The sequence below is a fragment of the Mauremys reevesii genome, linkage group 12 (assembly GCF_016161935.1).
Source record: "Mauremys reevesii isolate NIE-2019 linkage group 12, ASM1616193v1, whole genome shotgun sequence".
Classification (NCBI taxonomy): Eukaryota; Metazoa; Chordata; order Testudines; family Geoemydidae; genus Mauremys; species Mauremys reevesii.
In genome coordinates, this window is record NC_052634.1 from 37,401,002 (window position 1) to 37,417,609 (window position 16,608).

General features: G+C 54.3%; 3 non-coding genes across 3 annotated transcripts; 1 reads left to right on the forward strand and 2 right to left on the reverse strand.

The window, feature by feature from the left end:
- The first annotated feature begins 6,413 nt into the window (after positions 1-6,413).
- Positions 6,414-6,495, forward strand: TRNAS-AGA. The gene has a single exon. It is a non-coding gene; the product is annotated as a tRNA-Ser (tRNA).
- Positions 6,496-10,930: 4,435 nt separating this feature from the next.
- TRNAF-GAA lies at positions 10,931-11,003 on the reverse strand. The gene has a single exon. It is a non-coding gene; the product is annotated as a tRNA-Phe (tRNA).
- Positions 11,004-12,526: 1,523 nt separating this feature from the next.
- Positions 12,527-12,606, reverse strand: TRNAS-UGA. Its single transcript has one exon. It is a non-coding gene; the product is annotated as a tRNA-Ser (tRNA).
- Positions 12,607-16,608: the final 4,002 nt, after the last annotated feature.

The following is a 16,608-nucleotide window of genomic DNA, read 5'->3' on the forward strand; positions in this document are numbered from 1 at the left end:
GTGCCCCTCACTCCCGACGCGCAGCCCCTACTATCCCAGTCCTGACCTCCAGCCTCACAGCTCTGCTGGTGCCCCTCACTCCCGACCCGCAGCCCCCTCGATTCCTCGCTGAGCTCCCCAGTTACTGCGCTGCTGGTGCCCCTCACTCCCGACCCGCAGCCCCTTAGGCGTCAACCAGCTCTGACGGTGCCCCTCACTCCCGACCCGCAGCACCTGCTATCCCAGTCCTGACCTCCAGACTCTCAGCTCTGCTGGTGCCCCTCACTCCTGACCCGCAGCCCCCTGCGTTCCCTCCAGCTCTGACGGTGCCCCTCACTCCCGACCCGCAGCCCCCTCGATTCCTCGCTGAGCTCCCCAGTTACTGCGCTGCCGGTGCCCCACACTCCCGCCCCCCAGCCCCCGACGCGTCACCCCGCCCTGACGGGGCCCCTCACCCCCGCCCCGCAGCCCCTGCTATCCCAGTCCTGACCTCCAGACTCTCAGCTCTGCTGGTGCCCCTCACTCCTGACCCGCAGCCCCCTGCGCTCCCTCCAGCTCTGACGGCGCCCCTCACTCCCGACCCGCAGCCCCTGCTATCCCAGTCCTGACCTCCAGACTCTCAGCTCTGCTGGTGCCCCTCACTCCCGACCCGCATGGGTCACCCCTGGAGCAGGTTAAAGCTGCAGGGTGACAGTGGGGTTGCTGCCCCTGTGAACAGCTGCTGTAGCACCGCCTGGGCAGGACAGGGAGAGCCAGTTATACCCCTCCCCCCCCAGCCTGTATCGGGGGATGGGAGCGCTCACACCCTGGGGCCCCTGAGTTGGGACGGAGGGAGGCCCCCGTGCACCAGGGAAGCTGTAAGGGCGAACAGGGGCACCCACGCACCCGAGATCTTATAGGGGGGGAGAGTGGCACCCACACACTCAGGATCTTGTAGGGGGGGACAAGGGCATCCACACTCGAGGATCCTCTGCAGAGGGACGGACACCCACACATCCAAGATTCTGTATGGGGGGCAGAGGTACCCGGACACCTGGACAGGGGATGGGGGGCAGCGAAACATCCGGGATCTTACCTGGGAGGACAGCGGCGCCTGCAGCTCGACATGAGACGGGGGCGGGGGAAGCAGGAGCATTTCCCAGTTCCAGGCTGTCCCTGTCTGGCCCAGGCACAGAGCTCACAAGCAGAGTTTAAAGCTCAAGCTGCCAGGTTGTGAAACAAGATGGGCTCTGTGGCTGGTGCCTGTGATCCCAGCACCTGGAGAGGCTGAGGCTGGCGAATCGCTTGAGCTCAGGAGTTCTAGGCTGCAGGGGGCTGTGCCGATCAGGTGTCCACACTAAGTTCAGCATCAATATGGTGATCCTGGGGGAGTTTGGGGTCCCCAAGTTGCCTAAGGAGGGGTGAACCGGCCCAGGTCAGGAAACGGAGCAGGTCAAAACTCCTGTGCTGATCAGTAGTGGGATCACACCTGTGACTAGCCCCTGCAGCGTAGCCTGGGCAAGACAGTGAGATACAGTCTCTTTTTATACAGACACCCCCTGCAGAGCCTGGAGGGGGGGATGGGAGCACCCACACGCTGGGGATTCTGACTTGGGGTGAGGGACGCACCCAAGCAACACGGATCTTGAAAAGGGGAACAGAGACACCCACAGATCCTGGATGGGGGCAGGCAGGGGAAACCACACATGGGAGCTAGTTCATGGGGTGGGGGGACAGAGACACCCACCGGAGATCCTGGATGGGAGCACCCACATGATGGGGATCTTGAACTGGGAGGAGGAAAGCACCATGTACCAGAGGTTCTGAAGGGGGAACAGGGACACCCACACACCAGGTGTCTTGCAGCAAGAGCTGCGGTCTTGATTTACACAGGGCAGTGATGGGGATTTAACCAATTCCTGCGCAGAACTTGTTCCACTAGATAATTAGCCTCACAGTTAAAAAATGGTCATTTCCAGTTGGCGTTTTGTGACATTGTCTGCAAACCAAGGGGGTCGTGTTCAACCTTTGTCTGGTGAATTAAAGAACCTTTCAAATCAGATATTCCCCCCTCTGGGAATTTTTAAAACTGTGTATTTAAAATCAGTGACTAAATCGCCTCTTAACCTCCAGTCAATGAAATCAATTGAGTTTCTTCAATCTCTCGCTGTAGACAGAAGAGAACAATGCACATTTTCCTTGTTTTTAAAGGCAAAATTCCTGATCTTTCCAAGGGGATCTTCTGCTTCAGCTGTCAGTTTGGGGAAGGATTTGGCTTCCTGGGCTATAATCTGCCCGCTCGGTTATAATCTGCGGTCTGAAGGGTCAAATTTAGATGAGGCCGTTAGTGCTGCCCCCGTGTAGCCGGAGATGGGCGCTCACAAGCAGAGTTGAAAGCTGGAGCTGGAACAGACCTGGCTGGACACGTGGGGCACAAAGGCTCTCACGTGGGATCCTCGCTGTGCAGCAGGAGGCGGAGGGAAGCTGGTTGTCAGGGGTCAGGGGGCTGCACCCTGCCATGCTGAGCCGGTGTCTGTGCTAAGCTCGGCATCAATCAGGTGATTCTGGGCAGTTCGGGGTCCCCGGGCTCCCACAGGAGGGTGAAGCAGGTCACCCCTGGAGCAGGTTAAAGCTGCAGGGTGACAGTGGGGTTGCTGCCCCTGTGAACAGCTGCTGTAGCACCGCCTGGGCAGGACAGGGAGAGCCAGTTATACCCCCTCCCCCAGCCTGTATCGGGGAATGGGAGCGCTCACACCCTGGGGACCCACCCACCAGAGATCTGCTGTGGGGGAGAGTGGCACCCACACACCCAGGATCTTGTAGGGGGGGACAAGGGCATCCACACTCCGGGATCCTCTGCAGAGGGACGGACACCCACACATCCAGGATTCTGTATGGGGGGCAGAGGTACCCAGACACCTGGGCGGGGGATGGGGGCACCAAAACATCCAGGATCTTACCTGGGAGGACAGCGGCGCCTGCAGCTCGACATGATACGGGGGCGGGGGAAGCAGGAGCATTTCCCAGTTCCAGGCTGTCCCCATCTGGCCAAGGCACAGAGCTCACAAGCAGAGTTTAAAGCTTCAGCTGCCAGGCTATAACACAAGCCGGACCCTGTGGCTGGTGCCTGTGATCCCAGCGCCTGGGGAGGCTGAGGCCAGCAGATCGCTTGAGCTCAGGAGTTCTGTGCTGCAGGGGGCTGTGCCGATCAGGTGTCCGCACTAAGTTCGGCATCAATATGGTGATCCCGGGGAAGCTTGGGGTCCCCAGGTTGCCTAAGGAGGGGTGAACCAGCCCAGGTTGGAAACGGAGCAGGTCAAAACTCCCCTGCTGATCAGTAGTGGGGTCGCACCTGTGAATAGCCCCTGCAGTGTAGCCTGGGCAAGACAGCGAGACACGGTCTCTTTTTATACAGACACCCCCCGCAGAGCCTGCAGGGGGGGATGGGAGCACCCACACACTGGGGATTCTGACTTGAGGGAAGGGACGCACCCAAGCAACACGGATCTTGAAAACGGGAACAGAGACACCCACAGATCCCAGATGGGGGCAGACAGGGGAAACCACACACGGGAGCTAGTTCATGGGGTGGGGGACAGAGACACCCACCAGAGATCCTGGATGGGAGCACCCACATGATGGGGATCTTGAACTGGAAGGAGGGAAGCACCATGTACCAGAGGTTCTGAAGGGGGAACAGGGACACCCACACAGCAGGTGTCTTGCAGCAAGAGCTGCAGTCTTGATTTACACAGGGCAGTGATGGGGAATTAACCACGTCCCTTGCGGAGCTTGTTCCACTAGATAATTAGGCAGACTGGGATAACAGGGGCTGCGGGTCAGGAGTGAGGTGCACCAGCAGAGCTGTGAGTCTGGAGGTCAGGACTGGGATAGCAGGGGCTGCGGGTCGGAAGTGAGGGGCACCAGCAGAGCTGTGAGTCTGGAGGTCAGGACTGGGATAGGACGATGAGCAGAGGGTGATTGGTGGATGGGCCCATCTCTCTGGTTCTCTGGGCCAGGGAAGAATGATGGGGTTGGAGTCTTGTTCTTGTTCAGTCTCTCCAGCATTGCTCCAATCCCGTAAAGCAGGGTCTCAACCACAATTTACCTTAGGGCCAGGGCCAGTCCTCCAGTCCTCCCAGTGGGCCAATAATGTCACTCATACTGCCCAGAACCCGCCCCCCAAAACTCTGCCCCTCACCTGCCTAAGGCTCTGGGAGGGAGTTTGGGTGGGGGGGAGGAGGTCTAGGGTGCAGGCCCTGGGCTGGGGATTGGGATGCAGGAGGGGTGCAGGCTCTTGGGGGGAGTTTGGGTGCAGAAGGGGTGAGAGGCTGGTCTCTGGGAGGGAGTTTGGGTGGGGGGAGGAGGTCTAGGGTGCAGGCCCTGGGCTGGGGATTGGGGTGCAGGAGGGGTGCAGGCTCTGGGGGGAGTTTGGGTGCAGAAGGGGTGAGAGGCTGGTCTCTGGGAGGAGTTTTGGTGGGGAGGAGGTCTAGGGTGCAGGCTCTGGGCTGGGGATTGGGGTGCAGGAGGGGTGCAGGCTCTGGGGGGAGTTTGGGTGCAGAAGGGGTGAGAGGCTGGTCTCTGGGAGGGAGTTTGGGTGGGGGAGGGGTTCTGGGGTGCAGGCTCTGGGATGGAGTTTGCAGCGCTGTAACAAGGGTGAGGCGAGTGAGGCACTTGCCTCGGGTGCGCAAAGTGGAGGGGCGCAGCTCTACCCCGATCAGCGGCGCTTCGGCGGCAGCTCTACTGCTGCCCCTTCTTCGGCAGCAATTCGGCAGTGGGTCCTTCTCTCCGAGAGGGACTCAGGGACCTGCTGCCGAATTGCCACCGAAGGATGAATGAAGCAGGGGAGGCAATTGGGCGGCAGGTCCTTCCCTCCAACAGGGACTCAGGCACCTGCCACCAAAAAGCCTGGAGCCGGCCCTTGCCTCGGGCACAAAAATTCCTTGTTATGGCTCTGGGAGTTTGGGGGCTGGGGCAGGGGGAACAGGAGGAAGGGTTGGGGTGCAGGCTATGGGAGGGAGATTGGGGGCGGGCGGGAGGGGGTGTGTGCAGGGAGGGGGTGCAGGTTGTGGGAGGGAGGTTGCGGGCTGGGGGGGGGGGCAGGAGGGCGGGCAGACTCGGGGCGGGGCCGGCAGCCACTGGAGCGAGCAGGCAGACGCTGCTCAGCACCGCTGCACTGATGGGGCCCCTGGGGGGGAGCGCCTGGGGGTGGCAGGTGGGGCCAATGGAGTGACCCGCTCCCAAAACTGCTGGAGCCCCACGGGCGAGACCTGGGGACCAGGACTGCCAGTCAGACAAACACCTTTAAGAGGAGGCGTCCCTCTCCCTGTCAAAAACTGATCTTCCTTGTTCAGTTCAGTGACAGCCTGAATTGTTCCTTATCCCGGCAGAGCCAGAGGATTGAAAGCAGCAACATCCAACCCCTGTGTAGCTCGCAGGAATGGACACAAACACTCCCTGGTATCTGAGGAGATGTTCAGCTTTGCCCTTGGTCAACTTCAAGGCTAAAGGGAAAGGAGGTGGCACCAGGTATAAAGAGTGAAACACGACACATCATAGTTATGCCCATGGTGGCTGCAAAATCTTTTGATGTACTTCTTCTTATCAGCAGTGTATTGTTTTCTCCGGAGCCTAGGCCTTGACCAAGAAATTTGTACTTTGCTAAAATAATCGACTGCCCCAGTGAAGACAATGGACTTGACACCCACTGGGGTGTCCCTACACAGGTACAAGTACTAACAACAGTGGCTGCCTTTTAGCCATAGATTTTAATCAGGGCAATAAATTGAAACAAACCCCTGTTAAATCATTTCTCAGCCCGAGTCCTTCACCCACATTCCCTAGAGCATTGGGCCACCATGTGGATGTTTCATTTCTGACCTCAATTTCACACAGAGACAAAATTTCCTTTGCACAGATCCATGAACAGCAAAACCTCCCTGTGTCTCTGGTCTGAGCCACGGCATTCGATGCCAGTGAACCTTTTTCTCCTGCAATGGCGACGGTCAGACAGAGGGGTCATGGCACCTGCATCCCTGCCAGGGAGATATTGGCTCCGCTCTTTCTTTCTGCTGCTGTTGTTAGTCCATCAAACATCAAGGGTGGAATGCAAGGCTGAGTTCACGCACCAGCCCTCTGAAAAATTTCAGTGTCCCAGAGAAATCCTGCCCCCTGCTATTGGAACGATGTGCTGGAGATTTGACTAGGAAAGGGACTGTCTGAATTGTCAGAGTGGGGAATGAACAACAATCTACAGCAATGTCGTTCACACAAACACACTCTCATGCTGCTCCAGCCGGAAGGGAAATGGGCAGGAATTCTCGCTGTTCAGCCCAGGACACACTTACACTGATGCGCAGCCGTGAGTGTGCTGGGGAAGCTGGTCTGAGCAAACAATTTGAAGTGACAATTCAGTGAGAACAAAATCATCATGCAGTAAAATGCAAGCATGTCAAGTAGTTGTGGCCGAGTGGTTAAGGCGATGGACTAGAAATCCATTGGGGTCTCCCTGCGCAGGTTCGAATCCTGCCAACTACGCAAGCGTTGTTGTTATTATTGTAGTCTTAGTGCCTGAGCATCCGTAGTGCGAACTGGAGATAAATCTAGTTTCACTCTGTCTACACTTAAAACACTGCTGTGGCACTGCTATAGCACTTTGGAGTAGACAGTGACTGGAGGAATTTTCCCATCCCTGTAATAGCTGCATGCACAGAACAATTCTTCCTTTTCTTTAGCACTATCTAAGCCGGGCTTAGGTCACCTTAACTATATGGGTTTGTGGGGGGGTCACACCCTGAGAGACGTTGCTCTGCCAGTTCAGTGCTCAGCGTACAGCAGCCCTTAGATCCCTCTTGGTCAGCAAACAAGCTACTGGAAGACTCAGATTGTGGCCCTCCAGGAAAGGGAGGTGAAAAAACAAGTCAAGCCTGAAAATAAGGGGGACAGGTTAACCCTAAGGAGTGTGTGTGTGTATGTACAGTGCTAAAGCTAAATCTAAAGCTGTCTCTCAGCTATTACCTGAGGATAAACTTAAAGCCTGGTGCAGCAGAGAAACTATTGCAAACTGTGTCTGTTGTACAAGAGGGGACACTGAGGCACACCACCTCATGAATTTCATAAATGACCCGTGCGTGGGGTAATTCACTAAGTGACTATAGAACAAAATCAGGACAGCCTGGAGGTAATTCTTCTGTTTTTCCTGCAATTAGCAAGGAAATTTGTAAAAGGAAGAGGTATTATTATTATTAAGCACTAATCTGTCCCCACCGGGGGTGTGTGTGGAAATTGTTTCTTTTGTTTTTCAGACACTCTACAAGCAAGCTGGTGCCAGCAAAAGACTAACCCAGAATACCATGGATCTATGTTTTGTGTTGTTTGTCTGTGGTGTTTGTCTTGTTGTTAGCATTGTTGTGTTTCAATGAACAGAAAACCTCATGACATGGGTGGGGATGGCTTCAAAAGGCTGACCTGGGGGAAGATGTGTATGGAAGTTCAAAATGCTCGACTAGGAGGCCAGCACCTGTGTAATAGCTACCGTGGTATCTGGAAGTGAATCGGCAGCTGAGGTGGGACCCACAATCCCTATGGGAATAATGAGAAGGGGATTTGCTCGCTGGGAATCAATGGAGGGATGTGTAAAATGGTGTAAATCCAGAGAAGATGTTTGAATGTGCCCCTCCCTGATGGCCATGGAGGAGCACACCCAATGGCCCGTGGCAAGGGGTGGACAATTGGGTGTACTGTGTATGAGGTGTTTTGCTGGAAATGTACATATTACTGGGGGCACAATTACACCAGCCCCTAACCAAATTCCACACTACACGCTGCTCTCTGGGCTTTGGTGCACAGATAGACCTGTGAATCTTACTGCTGTGAATAATCAAACCAGCGCATACAGCCTGATTCCACACCACGTGGTTAAGTTGGTTTGAACAATAACCCATTTCTCTGTGGACATTCAATGGACTTATGATATGGACAAAAGCACGAAAAACTGCAGCAGCAGCGTATTACAACTGCCAGCAACTGGACATGTTAAGAGCTTGACCCCGTCGAAGGAGGAGAGGAGGTGTTTCGGTGGTGGCCAGGATGTTGGACCATGCTGCAGTGCTCAGGTCTCTCGGTGTTGCTGTGGATTATTACAGTGGCTGGTGTATTGCTAAGTATACTTGTGTTACGTTGCCTATGAAAATAACCTAGAAGTAATGGAGTAAGCCCCTCCCCCCTGCACTAGCCAACCTGGACCCAACCTTCCCAGGCCCACTATAGTGGGAAGTCTGGATGCTAATTGGAACAGGTGTGGCACGTCCGTACGAGAGAAGGTGCAGGGCACTGTACTATGCACGGGGCAGTGGGACAAATGGAATATCAACACCTTCCACCTTGAGGCCTGGCCCTATCAGGAAATGTGTCACCACATGTCCTATGCTTTGCTAAGGGGGAGAATGGGAACAGGGACACAGGCAAGGCTCTGTGGTGTCAGGGCTGGGATGGGGACACTGAGGAAGGAAACTGGAATCATTGCTTGCTGGAAGTTCAATCCAATAAACATCTCATTGTTTGCACCTTCGGACTTTGGGTATTGCTGCTCTGTGTGTACGCAAGAAGGACCCAGTAATGGGAAGGTGAAGGGATAAACCCTCTAACACTAACTAACATCTAACACCCATTTGAACCTCTTCTTTTCACACCGTTGCTCATTCTCAGGGGCTGCTTTGTCTCCAGACAGATCCATTCTCTTTCAGGACGGCCTTGCTCTTTCCGTCTGTTTCACTCACTGAGGTGTCAGAGTAAACACTCCCCTTCCCTCTAGTCTCAGACAAACACTAGTATTAACTGTTTGCTACTGATGGGTTTAGAAAGCATTTATCAAGATGCCATTTCTGGGGGATTTTTCCCAAGATCCAATATTTTGTGTTCAAACATCTCCTAGCTCCCTTGGTGAAAATAAGGCCAAGGTTTCCTTGTAATATACAGTAAGAATGCAGTTTTTCACCCCACATGGGACTTGAACCCACAATCTCTGACTTAAAAAGCCATTGCCTTGTCCATTAGGCCACTGATGAAAGAATGGAAGTGCTATCTCCTAAATGCATATTTCTCATATTAACTTGGAAGCCAAATACCCTCTTTCTGCACCTTACAGAAATGTCTGCATCCCCTGGCAGCGAGGCTACTGGGGAGGTTGCTTACAGAGCTGAGCACCACCTTTCTGCCAGCCATCTTTAGAGAAGAAGGCTCTTTTCCCTGACAGCCACACAGCGCTGCCTGGCATCCCGAGAGCCTCCCTCGTGTTCTCCCACAGCAGCCGCCTGCTGGTGTGGGTGGGAAAAGGGGACCAGGAAGCACTGCAGCCTCATTCCGGGACAGGAGGCCCTCACCACGCCTAGGCCTGTCTCTTGCCTTCAGCCCAGGCAGCCAGAGGTGCCAGGGAGCTCTCTGGCAGGCCCGCCTCAGCCAGGAAATAAGGAAAAGACGATGAATGAAGAAGTCAGGAAATAACAAGGAAATGAAGAGGTTTGTCGAACGGGTTTCTGCCCGATTTACCATCTTCTCAGCTACCGCTCAAAGTTAAAGACCTAAAGTCGACCTATTGGCATAAGTACAGATGGTTGGATGGGAATTAAAAGGAGCTGCTGTCACAAGTGTTAGGTGCCTGCAAGCAGCATGCAGAGCGTTTAAAACCACCGCAATTAGAGGCTCAGATGAAACGTTTGCCTAAATCAGAAACGACAATAGGACGACCAGCAGAACGCCACTCTAGGTAAACGGCTGAGTACTGGAGGCTGTTAGACGCAAAAGTCATTCCTCAAAATTTGGAAATCAGATCCTAGTGAGGATAATAGGAAGGTGCACAAACTCTGGCCTGTTAAGTGTCAAAGTGTAACAAGTCAGGCCAAGAAAGAATCTGAGAAGCAACATGCTAAAGACACAAAAGCTAAGTATAAATCCGGTCAGTGCGAGTCCTGGTCTGTCCCCGCAGAAAGGTGAACCCCCTCTGTGGCTGGAGTGAGCTCCTCTAAGCCGACCTCACTACAGACCTGCGCCAGGTAGTGCTCATTGTAAAAACATTTCTTCTGACAGTTGGGAAAACGGGACCAGCGGGCCTCAAGCCGGCTGACACAATTAAAATCCCCCCCCAACAACAAACACCATGCAGTCCAGAGGAAGGGAGCCTTTGATCTTCCCTCTCATGCCTTAACTGGGGACCATACACACTAATATAGCAGTAACCAGTGCCACAGAGCACAAAGCCCACCAGTAATGCCCTCCCTGGTCAGAGCTCCAGCCCCTTCTGTACTTGCACCGCGAATGTGAAGAACAAGACTCCAGCCCCATCATTCTTCCTTGGCCAGGAGGCCCTTCCTCCAATCACCCTCTGCCCATTGATCTACCCTAAAGTCATGAATGTGCATTTCCTGAACACCCACCATGTTGAAGTCCAGCTGCTCCAAGACACTGAACATCAAGCGCCTCCTCTGGGGCCCCCAAATCCCTGCCACCTTCCACACAGCCACTTTGACAGACGCCCCTTCCCTGGTACTGCCCTCGCTCAGCTGCACAGAGGAGTTTTCATCCCGTCTACCTGCCTGTCACTGCCCAGCAGCCCTCTGGCACCATTCCTGAGGGTCACCCTGCCTTGCTCTCTTCCTGCCATGTTGGGAAAGACAGCTCCCATCTCTCCTTGTTAAAGGTCAGGTGGGCTAACTAGGGGCAGAAGCCCATTCTATGTTTTCCTACTGCAGAGCCCAAGATGAGAGACTCACCTTCAGTGCCACCCAGAGGGGAGGCAAGTGGGGCAATTTGCCCCAGGCCCCGCAGGGGCCCCAAGAGAATACAGTATTGCCACTTTTTTTAATGGAAGGGGCACCCAAAATTGATTTGTCTGAGGGTAGCCCTGCTCACTTTGGGTGCAGGCACAACTGTGCTGCCAGAGAACAAGCTTCCCCTGCACAAAGAGGATGAAAGAACCTGCCAAAGCCTGGGATTGAACCAGGGGCCTTTAGATCTTCAGTCTAACACTCTCCCAACTGAGCTACTTTGGCAGCTGTCTGGCAGTATTTTGGCCTGTTGCTTCTCTTCCTGGAAGGTTTTTGCAGCAGTTACACACAAAAAGGACGTCATTGGGAGCGGCCCATGAAGACAAGACTCACTTTTGCCTGCCTTGCTCAGCTTGACTTGCTGCCTCACCCCGTTCCTGCCCTAGTGCCCGGGTTGACCTGGTGGGGGAAGGGGACTGGGGGCCAGTGGCGCAGGGAGGAAGTTGAGCTGGACCCTGAGCTAGGCTAGACCCTAGCGGTGAGAGTCTGGCCACCACTTGCCGCCCCACCCTGTTGTCCTGGCTTCCCCCACTGGGCATCATTTCGGGAGGGACGTGGGGCTTCTGCCTCCCCTCCCCGATTTTCACACCGCAGAGGAGTGCAAACAGGAAAACGAACGGCTGCTCCACACCCCCACCGGAGGAACCCGGCGCCCTTAGCTGTGGGGAGTAAGAAGTGGCTGTTGGCTGACAGGGCCTGTCCCCGAGGAGCTGGAACAGCAGCTGGCGCCTCCCCCTCGGCTCCAGGCTGTGGGAAATGCTCATTGCCTGGCTGCATGGGCGGCTGCTGCTCCCTGCTCTGGAGAGCGTCTGTATTGGTCTGTCAACCCCCCGTCTTCACTGAGCCAGTCTGGTAAGGTCCCAAGTGCCCCCTCCAGCCTGGCAGCTGAGAGTCTGTGCAGACATCAGCCCCCCTGCCAGCCCCACAGGTGGCAGCAGCGCCAGCCCCCCAGCACCACAGGGGCACTAGATGCACTTCCTGGGGGGAAATGGCTCCTTGGCGTCCAGCTGCTAGAGTGAGAGCCAGGAGAGAGCAGTGTCTGGCTCACCGTGGGGGAGAGAAGAGACCTGGTGAGTGCGGATCTCCCTCAGCCTCCCCCGCAAGGCTGGTCATTTCTATTGTCACTGTGATAGTTAGTGCTTCCCATCAGGGCCGGCCCTAGAGGGGTCTGTGACAAATCCCCCCTTTCCACCCCAGGCCCTGCCCCCACTCCCCCCCTTCCCCCAAGCCCTCACCCCTGTCCCATCTCTTCCCGGCTTGCACCTTCCTGCCCCATGCCTCTCCCTCCCCCACCTCTTCCCATCACCATCCCCCACCCAGCCCCACCGGCACCCCACTGTACAGCTGATCACTGGCAAGTGGGAGGTGCTGAAGGGGAAGAGGAGGAGTTTGTCGGCAAGGCCTGTAGTGGGGGGGAGGGAGCTGGCTGCCAGTGGGCGCTGAGCACCTATTTTTTCTATGTTGGTTCTGCAGCCCCCATGGATTCGCTGACTCAGCTCCTTTCACACCCTAGAGAGAGGAGCAGAAACAGGGCTATGGCTGATCTATGGGGCACTAGGTGAGTGACAGAGGCTTCAGGTGCTGAGAGTTTGCCGGACCCCTCAGGGACACAGTGTGAGGGGGTGTCCCAGGGATCTCCATGAAAGGAGCAGAACAGGATTTACTTGGGGTGGGGAGAGAATTGAGAGTGTCTCAGGGGGTTGTACAGAGGTATTGCCCGGGTGAGAGACTGGCTAAAACACAGGCCTCGCTGTGAGCAGGATTCAAACCTGCGCAGGGGAACCCTATTGGATTTCAACTCCAACGCCTTAACCACTCAGCCATCAGCACAAAACTGCTCCAATGCCAGAGAAACTGGTAAATAATCCCAATGCCCAGTCGTGAAGTCATCTGAGCTACAGAATTCCCACAGCAAACCTGGCTCCCAAAGCACGGGGGGGTTGGGGGTTTGTTCTCTTTGCTTAGCCATGTGCAGTAGCTCATGCTCCAATACGTCTGTTAGTCTATAAGGTGCCACAGGACTCTTTGCTGCTTTTACAGATCCAGACTAACACGGCCCCTCTGATACTCCTAGTGACACTCTCCGATGGATCCCCATCCTCCACCCACCCTGAGGTAGGTTGGAGCGGATCATTATTATCCCTACTTGAAAGAGGGAGAAGCTCAGGCTGAGAAAGGAGAATTGACTTGTCTTAGGTCACACGGCCAGTCAGTGGCAGAGTTGGGAATAGGACCCAAGAGCCCTGATTTTCAAACTAACCATCGGATCTTGAATTTCAAACATTGAATGACCTGAGTAAAGTGCTCTCAGATGAGCTCCAGACCAACAACAGTGCACAGTAATTATTCAGCAAGTATTTGAGGAGAACTGCAATGTTAGAGAGAATCATGAACTGCTCAGAGACCATTAATGCAGCGAAGCAGCAAAATTTGTCAAGCATATCACAGGTTCTGACTTATTTACTTGGGCTTAAAAGAGAACAACAAGGACCTGAGTGTCCTCCCTGTCAATAACCCCCTGCTCAGCCAATCAGGGTAGAGACTGAGGACGGGAGGCTGAGGGTTCTCACCAGAGAGCCCAAAGGATGGACCAGGTCACCGGTGCGGATCACTGCCCGAGCACTATTTCAGCCCCACATTTTTGGGTGGACCTCCCACAGTGGGAGCTGCAGAGCACTCCCCCGCAACACACACACACACTGCTCCTGGTGTTGGGAGGGGAACAGGAGAAAGGACAAAAGAAGCAAGAGACAAAGAGAAAGGAGCGAGGGATGGATGGAGGAAAAGGTGAAACAAAAAGGACAAACCCTAATGACCCCAGCGGTTCTAAGGGACAAAATCCCAGGTGCGGAATAAAATTTTGCCTCTTAAGCTAGTGGTTTCCATGCCTAAAATTCAACTGTCACCAGATGGATCAGACTGAACAGGTTTCAAACCTCGAGGAGGCTCTTACCTTCTAAACAGGGACGGCTGTTTTCTAGTAAAATCAGGAAAAGAGAAGGAGAAAACTCAAAAGAGGCTCCTCCTGGAGCTCACGTACCTGAACCCGAATACTCTCTCAGTCCTCAAAGAGAGACCTGGAGAAGGAGACTTGCTGAAGCAAAGCCACAGGGGTCTCTGAGGTTTCCCTGGCCCCTCACCCCTGTCCTGCCTGGCTGATGTCAGCATCTCTCTGTGAGGTCACCACCTCCCCACCACCTTTGACCAATAGTCTGAGGTCCTGCAAAAGGCCTTTGTGATGTCACTGCCACACCCCTCTCTTGCTGTGCTAATGTCCTGCCCCTGGCCAGGCACTGTGGAGGTTTGAGCTACTCCCTGTGGATCACCCCACTCAAGGAGCGTTCGTTCTAGGAAGCAAGCCGGCTAGACAGGAAAACATCAGACGCTGCTCCCAATGCTACACTGTTTTTCAGAAATTAGTCTCCTTTATGCATTTGGACAGCAAAATGTTGAGTGTTTACATCCATATCAAGCACCCCCGTATAGTGGAGCTCCTGAACATAATGGAGAATGGAAATGAAAATGTTTTCCTTTTTTTTAAAAAAAGAAAGAAGGTTATAAGAGGGCACAGGGCTTTGAACTAAGAACCACTTGAATTACAGTTAACTACTCTACCATTGAGCTCTACCCCCATCACAACAGTAGAATAGAGTCATGATCTCCAGGACTTTGACGGACAGACCCTGCTTCATCGAGCTCCTTTGCCATTCCCAGACCACAGGTGGTTTTAAAAATGGGGTTTGATTAAACTTCATAAATGTGGTGAACACCACAGCTTGCACACCCACCGATATAGCTTCTTCCACTGACATAGCTGCCACCTCTTGGGGAAGTGGATTAACTACACCCACAGGAAAACTCTCTCCCTTTAGCACAGAGCAGTGGTTCTCAAACTGTGAGTCAGGACCCCAAAGTGGGTCATAACCCTGTTTTAATGGGGTCACCAAGGCTGGCATTAGACTTGTTGGGGCCTGGGGCTGAAGCCAAAATTCTGAGCCCCACCACCCAGGGCTGAATCCCTGAAGCTCTGGTTTTGCCCTCCCTCAACTGGATAAGAGGGCACAGTGTGAAATGTTTGGGGACCACTGTTTTAGGATGACGTTCTTAATCACTTCTATGAAGTCCAATAAAAGCGATTCCTCACCCACCTACCCCTCCATCAGGACCGACTAGGTATGTTCTGCTGCCCTTCACTCATGCAGGAAGGATAATAACATTTCATTCCACTCAATCCTAAAGTGATTTGTAACCCACCACCATTCAAAACTGGTCATTTTGGGGAAGCGGCCCCATCATGCTGCATAGCTAGGCAGAGTAGGTGTGTCTGTGCAGACACGATCTGTTCCTGACGTCTTTCCCCCAGCTCCTCACTAGATGTGAGGGGGGAGCTCATTCAGCCTCTGCTTCCGCTTAGTATTTAAAAACTCCTTATTGTCCCTATCTCTGCTGGCCTTAGATTTCTCCTCCTGTCTTTTTCATGACATTTCTCATGAGGTGGCTGAGTGGTTAAGGCGATAGACTGTTAATTCATTGTGCTCTGCATGCATGGGTTCAAATCGAATCCTCATTGGGTGCATTTAGTCTTCACCCCTCCCTTATAGACAACCATCTCCCCTTTGGTACAATGACAGATCAAACAATGTTGCTTCTTGCAAACAAAAAGCTTCTCAGAAACTCAGATTCCCCCCTTGCTTTAAATAAAATGCCTAAATCCCAGATTTCTAAAAAAGAAAAAAAAAATTCTCTAGTTCTGTATTTCTTAGTTTTTATCTCAAAAGGGAACATCCTCATCTTCTCCCCCAAACACCCTGGGACCTGCCCAAATTATTAAAATACCCTCAACCCGAGCAAGGCCAGAGCAGTGAACCAGAGCTAGTGTCTAGGCCAAGCTGTTCTGAAGGAGGCAACTCAAACATTTTCTCCCTGCTTCCCTTGGCAAGGTCTGACTGAGAAAACAAAATTCCTCAAACTGAAAATTTTCTGCTGAAAAACCAATACTAGTCTGGTTGGGGAGAAACCAGGGGTGGCTCCAGGCACCAGCACACCAAGTGCCTGGTTGGGGTGACAAGCTGCAGGGGGCTCTGTTGGTTACTGCGAGGGCAGCAGGCACCCCAACCCCTCCCCCACTCCCTGAGCTGGGGGAGAACCCAGGAGTCCTGGCCCCCAGCCCCTGTATGTCCATATGGCTCCATCCAACAGCCCCCCGAGTGGGGAGTGATGAGGCCAAGGGAGAAGCAGGCGGGGGGGGGCGCTGCGCGGGGGGCAGGGCAGGGCCAAGACCTCGGGACACGTGAGTTCGCGTCAGGAGCCGGAGGGGGCGGGGCCGGGGCTCTCTGGGGGCGGGGCGGGGATGAGGAGTTGCGTTGGGGGGGAGGTGTCAGGTTGACCCAGGGACCCGCCCTTACCTGGGCTGGAGAGGACGGAGGCGCCCCGGGGCAGGCTGGGAGTTGTAGTTCCTGGCTCGTCTCAGAGCGGAAGTGACGCACAGGTTGCTCAGACAACGCCCCCTCCCGGTGCACTCTGGGAAGCGTAGTTCTCTCTCTCTCTCTCTCACATGCGGCCTCTATTGCAGGATGGATGAGGAAATAGATGAGTGTGTGAGGCAGATGGGTGAAGGGGGTGTGTGGCATACACTGGGGACAGATGGGGGTTGAGAGTTGATGGACAGCGGGACAGATGGAGAGATGCAGGGACGGATGGTGACGTCACAAGCTGGACTTATGATGGCCACTGGCCCTGTCATCTCCTGCCCCCATCTGCCCATCAGACTCTGCCCCTGTCTCTCACAGGCAGCACTCAGAAGAGTCTGGCCCTGTCGTTACACTGGTGC